The sequence below is a fragment of the Vulpes lagopus genome, chromosome 20 (assembly GCF_018345385.1).
Source record: "Vulpes lagopus strain Blue_001 chromosome 20, ASM1834538v1, whole genome shotgun sequence".
In the NCBI taxonomy this organism is placed as follows: domain Eukaryota; kingdom Metazoa; phylum Chordata; class Mammalia; order Carnivora; family Canidae; genus Vulpes; species Vulpes lagopus.
Window position 1 is genome coordinate 9,660,336 of NC_054843.1, and position 6,645 is coordinate 9,666,980.

Here is a 6,645-nt window from a genome sequence, read left to right on the forward strand (position 1 = left end):
GAATCATTGATTCTTGGCTGCCTTCGGCCATTGGAAGAGTTCAAAGAAGAAGCAAAACCAAAAGAACAGCCACATGAAGAAACTATAGACACCCCACTTATGAGTAATTCTAAATGGAGAAGTTGATGAATATTGGGGTGGGTTCAGAACCTTTCCACAGTAGAAATCTTGACATGTTTATTCACTTTTTTCTTACTCATATAAACTAAAGCACCACAGACCCAACTGTGTTAATGTCTGGCTCACAGAGGTCGCTCTTGGATGACAAGCACTGATGTGGTGACAGGCAGCTAATGGGAAGACAGTCAACAGCGCAGAACGTGTTTAAGAAGGAGTCTCAGATCCATCTCCTGTGGAAGTCTAGGACCTTGTGACCTTATGACCTTGTGTATAATCTAACTTTTCCCCTAAACTTAATCTTATTTTTTCTACTTCTTATCTTATGGTAGGGAAGCTAATTTTTTTTTTTTTAAAGAAAGAGCGAGACATAAAAATAAACAAATAATTGTTTCCAAAAAAAAAAGAAAGAAAAAGAAACAGGCGTTCAGATACAGAGAAGATTAGCATGGCCCCTGAGCAAGGATGACATGCAGATTCATGAAGCACTCCATAGTTTTCTGTAAAAAAAAAAAAAAAAGAAAGAAAGAAAGAAAGAAAGAAAGAAAGAGTCATTCATTTACACAGAAGCCAGTCAGAATATTGGACCAACTCTTCCTCAGGACCTGAAATTCTCTATTTCCTGTGAATTAGCCCCTGAGAGTCCTGGAGCACACAGTACTTTTAAAACTCTCTGCCAGCATCAGAGAGCATCATCTTCTTCGTCCTTACTCCTTTTCAGCTATGCCAGTGTCTTTTTGTCTTTCTTGTCTGCTAGCCCGCTGAAGGCACTCCCTCAAGAAATAAGTGACTAATCCCTAAAACTTTGGGGACTTGTAAAAACCACCATGGCATGTTTCTTGGAACTAATTGTATCAACCGTTGACAGCAAAGCTGAGAGGAGGGAAGATGGTCACAGAAGTGTATTGTCCAGATTCTGCTTGCATCTCCAGCTATAAACATGGACCAGGAGAAGAGGAACCTGAGAATTCATTTTTGTCCTTCTCCCCAAGAGCAGCTGGGAAGTGAAATATCCCCCGCTTTGGGGTTGGCGGTCTTGAAGGTCAGTATGGATTGAGACAGGCATTTGGAAACGTTACATGAGGTTTGAGTTAAAGCGAAGTAGGAAATGAAGACTTGCTGGAACGAAGTGAAGGATGACAGTGGGCTCTAGTTTGTAGTGTAATAGATGCTGAAAAATGTCATGTCACTCTTTAGGCACGAATGCTTCTGAGCAGATGTCTCTGCAGGAAGGGACCCACCCAGCGTGGGGGAAGGAGCCCAGAAGTAAGAACCAGCAGTTACATGATCAAGGCTTGCCTCTGACACTAATTGGTTGTGGAGGCTCGAACAAGGACATAAATTCAGTGGCTCTCAACTCCCCTGTAAAACGAGGCCATGTGGGCTTCGAAGGTTGACTTCAGCTCCTACAGAGAATTGCAATGTAAATCACAAAGAGAAAACCAGCCTGTGACTTTAATGGTCCCTATTAGTTGCAGCCTAAAAACCGTTCAATTCCAAACTTCCTTCCCAAGGCCACAGGGATGAGAGATGTACCTGGGGTCATCTGTTCCTTCGCTGCCAGAGCTATCATTTGTCAACACAGCCCTTGATGTTTCGGAGTGGTCCTGAAGGCTAGTTGAATCTCAGCGGGAAATAAGAAGGAAAAAAAAAAAAGGAAGAAAGAAAAAAGAAAGAAAGAAAGAAAGAAAGAAAGAAAGAAAGAAAGAAAGAAAGAAAAGAAAAGAAAAGAAAAGAAAAGAAAAGAAAAGAAAAGAAAAGAAAAGAAAAGAAAAGAAAAGAAAAGAAGTTACCTGCTGCTCCCTTAAATTACCTCTTTATGCCATGCCTGTCCCCTAATGTCATATCCACTTTCTAGGTGACCAATTGAACCAAGCCAGGATCAGCTGGAAAGTCACCACACACCGCTGGCTGTCTAGGGTATACCTGGTCAACCAAATTTGCCTCATCTCTTTGTAAGGAGAAGTAGAAGAATCCCAGTAGAAAAGCTTGCGAGGAAAAACAAAACAAAACAAAGAGTTTTTCTTATTCTGGCGTGCATTAGTCAGGCAGTTGGTGCAATGTGTAAATACCTCTCTGCATACTAAAGACCGTTTAATAGAAACCTTCCTGTACGCACATTCATTCTTTAGCAGACCTTTAAAAAATAAATCTCAGCTGTTTTATTTTCCCTTTATTTTTTTCATATGCTCGATAGAGGCTTCAGTGGCATTCCCATATTTTGGGTATAGAGATGTACTCTGTGAACGTTTTGATAAGACGCCCCGTACTGTATACCCTTGTACTGTGTTGACACAGTTTATGCTGTTGTAAATGCCTATTCTGGCCCGCAGTTTTTAGACTGTTTTGGGAGCGAAATGTTTTATGACAAGTGTCCAAAGGTGGTATGGGAAGGCAGACTGGACGTGGGAAACCCGACCTACATAATTTCAGGGTGTTTTTATATCCCTCGGAGGGGGACAACTATGCCCCAAAAGGCAGTTTGCCCACAAAACACTCAGCCACAGCCCTCTTTTTGCAGTGCCCTCTGAGAAGAACACGTATAATTGACCCCTACACTCAGTCCCTGGAATCTGGAAGTGGTAAGAAAAGAACAGCAGAGGAGAGGCTCTTACTTCTCTCTCTTGCTCTTTTCCAGTTTCACTTGCATGAGAGGCTTAATTTTGGAAGTTGGAAACAAAAGAGTCTCTATTTGGGGAAGCCGAGAAAGGTAATTATCACAGAGAACTCTCAGCTTTATAAATAGCGGCTCATTTAATCCTTACTATCTCTATAGGGTAACTGCCCATTTTACAGATGAGGAAACAGAAGTGCAGAGAGGTTAAATAGATGGCCTGAAGTCACACAGCCAGCAAGGGGCAGAGATGGGATGACAGCCCAGACAGGCTAGCTGGAGAGTGCATGCTCTTTCCCATCACTGTTCCTCTCCAAGATAGCCTGTATGAGGGGCAGAAAGGAAAGGACACAGCCCCTAAAATGTGCCTTTTGGGGAATTCTCATACGTTTACTCTCCAGGCTTTTAGAGATTACTGCCCTTGCCTCATTACCTTAGTCCTTACCTCCCCTAAATGAGTCCCCTGAGGATGACCCACCCTGAGTCATTCTTGCCTGATGCTGGAGATATAGCCTTAGGTTCTCTCTCCTTGGAGTCTACTGGGTGTTGATAAAACAAAACAAAACAAAACAAAACAAAAACAACAAAGCAATCCACCCCAGTCCCATCCTCTGATTACCGCCTTGTCATCACCGTGGCCTTCTGCCAATCAATGCTCTTCCTTGCAACCAGGCAAGCCTGTTGCCCTCAGTGCTGGGTGCTTCCAGGCTGCTGAGCCACCCCAAGTCACTGCTCTTCCCCCAACCTGCCCTCCCCCACTCCTTGCTATCCTAATCTGTAAGACTAAGTACACTTCATTTGTGTGTACACATGTGTGTGTGCATGTGTACACATGTATACATACGCACCGCTGATGTGGGGGGCTGGATCATTCTGTCTTGTGCACTGTAGGATGTAAGCATCCCTGGTCTCTACCCAGTAGATGCCAGTAGTGCCCTTCCTCCATTGTGACACCCTAAAATGTGTCAGACATTGTGAAATAGTCCACAGTGGAAAAACCCCCAAGCTGAATTTAGACTTTAATCCCTGTCATACTGTTCCCGAGCCCTTCCCCAGCCCATTGCCTTACCTACCACCCTGGACCTCACTGTCCATGAGCACATGTGGCCACATCCTCACATACCAGTCCTGAACTCCATTTGTTTGTCCACATCAGTGACTTACCCTCAGATTGGAAAAGGCTGAGCAGTTCTAGAGTTGACAAGACTATCGGTCCCTTGGGACATGGTCTGTCATGGCAATTGGCATCTCTGAAGTCCTAGTCCAGGGCTGACTCACCTCTCCCAGCCCCTGTGTGCAGATGTCATCCCTGGTCTCTATTTTGCCTTGAAGAGATTTCACCATCCTTCAAAACTGAGTATTGAACTAGGATAGAATCCTGAATTTAGGAACAACCAACCAGCCTTCTTCTTCTTCTTCTTTTTTTTTTTCTTGGCGCCAAAATTTCCAGGGTGGAGCACTCAGGGGAGAAACAGGTAAATAACTCTTCCCTTTGGCTTTGAGAATATGAATGGAATATCTATATGGGTGGCCAGTCTGATGGTGGCAACAGCTTATTTTTGTGTGTCAACTCCACAAAACCAGCTGGTGGCAAAAGAGTGAGAAAATACTTCATAAGGGTCAGGGAAAAATTTAAATAGCAAAGTTTGTAGTTTAAATAATTTCTCTCTGATAGAGACCCTCTGCTACTCAGTTTAATTCAGAGCCAACATACTCATGTATGCTCCGATAACTAAGTCAAGGTCTTCTATATCATCAAGATCTCTTGTGGCTCCCCATTTTGGGGTGACTCCAGGAAAATAAGTCATCCCATAGGGTCTGCCAGACTCATCAAGATGGGAGGGGAAAGGGTCTCAGGAGGTTTTGGCTCAATAGTCTATACTCACTGAGAGACATTTGTGTGTTGGACAATATGATGGTTAGCTTCATGTCAACTTGATTGAGCCATAGGGTGCCCAGATGTTTGGCCATTATTCTGGGTGTATCTCTGAGAGTGTATCTACATAGGATGAGTATTTGAAACGGTAGACTGAAGAAAGCAGATAGCCTCCCCTAATATGGGTGGTCCTCAACCAATTTGCCATAGATCAAATGTTTGCATCACTACCACTCCCTCAAATTCGTATGTTGAAATTCTAGCCCCAGTGTGATGGTATTAGGAGATAGAGATTTTGAGAGGTGATTAGGTCATGAGAGTGGGACCCCATGAATGCAATCAGTCCCCTTATGAAAGAGACCCCAGAGACTCCTTCACCCCTTCCACGATGTGAAGACATTGAGAGAAGACAACTGTCTGGGAACCAGGAAGTGGGTCTCAGCAGATCTACTGGTGCCTTGATTTTGGATTTCCGAGCCTCCAGAACTATGAGAAATAAATGTTTGTTGTTTAAGCAGCTCGTCCATGGAATTCTGCTGTAGAAGCTTGAACCAGTTAAGACACAATCAGTTGAAGACCTGAGAAGAACAAAAAAGCTGAGTAAGAGAAAACTCCTACTGCCTTACTTCCGAGCTAGGTCTCTTAACTAAAAATGAAATAAATAATAATGACCATGATACAATTAGAGATCTCAGCCTATTCCATCATTATTACAAATGCTTATTATTACTGAATTAATGAAGATGTATTGTAGAAATGTTAGAAATTACCAATAAGCAAAGCAAAGGAAGAAAAAAAAAATCTTATCTTCCATGATCCATGACCCAGAGATAACCACAGTTAGAATCGGTAGACTGAGGTGTGCATCAATCAGGTCCTGCCACCTCATTTGCGTGCATGCACATGTTGTGGGTTGTATGCAAACACACATACGTGTACATGTATATCCATATGGAGTCATGCTGTGTACACTAACTTTATAATGTTTTCTATTTTTAGTTGGTATAAATCATGGACACCTTTGCATGGTATTAGACATACCATGAACAACGCAGATTTCTCCATGCTTGCACGGTAAGCAGTGCCAGGTCCGGGGCCCTCAGTGGTGGCTTCCAGCCTCCTGTGTTGCCCCCAAGCCTCAGCTCTCCTCCCTGTCCCACACTCCATTCCGGTGGGCAGACACCTGAGCTGCTGAGAACATTCTTGCACTCACATTCCTCCACCTTTGACTGAACTATTTCATGGGATGAACTCCCTGAAGTAGAATTATAGACTCAAAGACTGTAGAGTCTGTGAAGACATACTGCCAAATTGCGCTCCAGAAGGTTCTACCAACCTGCAACCCTTCCAACAGCCTGTGTGCCCCGCTCTCCCCCTGAGGGCAGTAACCGCTTGTCTTCATGCAGTAAAGGATGATCCCTGGAGCCGCACACTTAATAGTTTGGAACCAATTAGGGATATTTTATTCAGTTCTTTTCTTTTCTTTTTTCTTTTTTTTTTTTTTTTTTTTGTCCTGAGAGATCTGTGTCTTCCCTCATCTTTTGCGGCTTTGGCAGCAATGATCATCTTTTCAGCCAAATTGAGCTAAAGAAGCCAGCGAATGATATATACTGATAAGAAAAGTGTGCCTATTGTATTTTCTCCATGCACGTATGGTGTCCAAGACTCAGCCCTAACTTTTTCTGTTCACACAGTGCCGATGTACATTCCCAGGACAACTACCTTAATTTTTGCTCTCTCTCTCTCTCTCTCTTTTTAAAAGCAGGTATATAAGCTCTGACAAACCCTCACAAGGCAACAGCAAGAAGTAGAAGATAGGCCAAGAAGCTGGGAAGTGGGCCACATAATTGTGACCTGGATCTGCCCTACAACACTGGGGGACTGGTCAATCCATGTGTGAGCCTGTCTCTCTTCATCTTTCAGTGGCAGTAAAATATCCAACCCCTGTGAAAATAGGAAAATGATTCCTACTTCACACTGATAATGTTGGGATTCAACAAGATCTCATATATGTAGGGGCACTTGGGTGGCTCAGTTT

General features: G+C 43.3%; 1 pseudogene; it reads left to right on the forward strand.

The window, feature by feature from the left end:
• Positions 1-545: 545 nt before the first annotated feature.
• On the forward strand, positions 546-617 carry LOC121479610 (annotated as a pseudogene).
• The last annotated feature ends 6,028 nt before the right edge of the window (positions 618-6,645 follow it).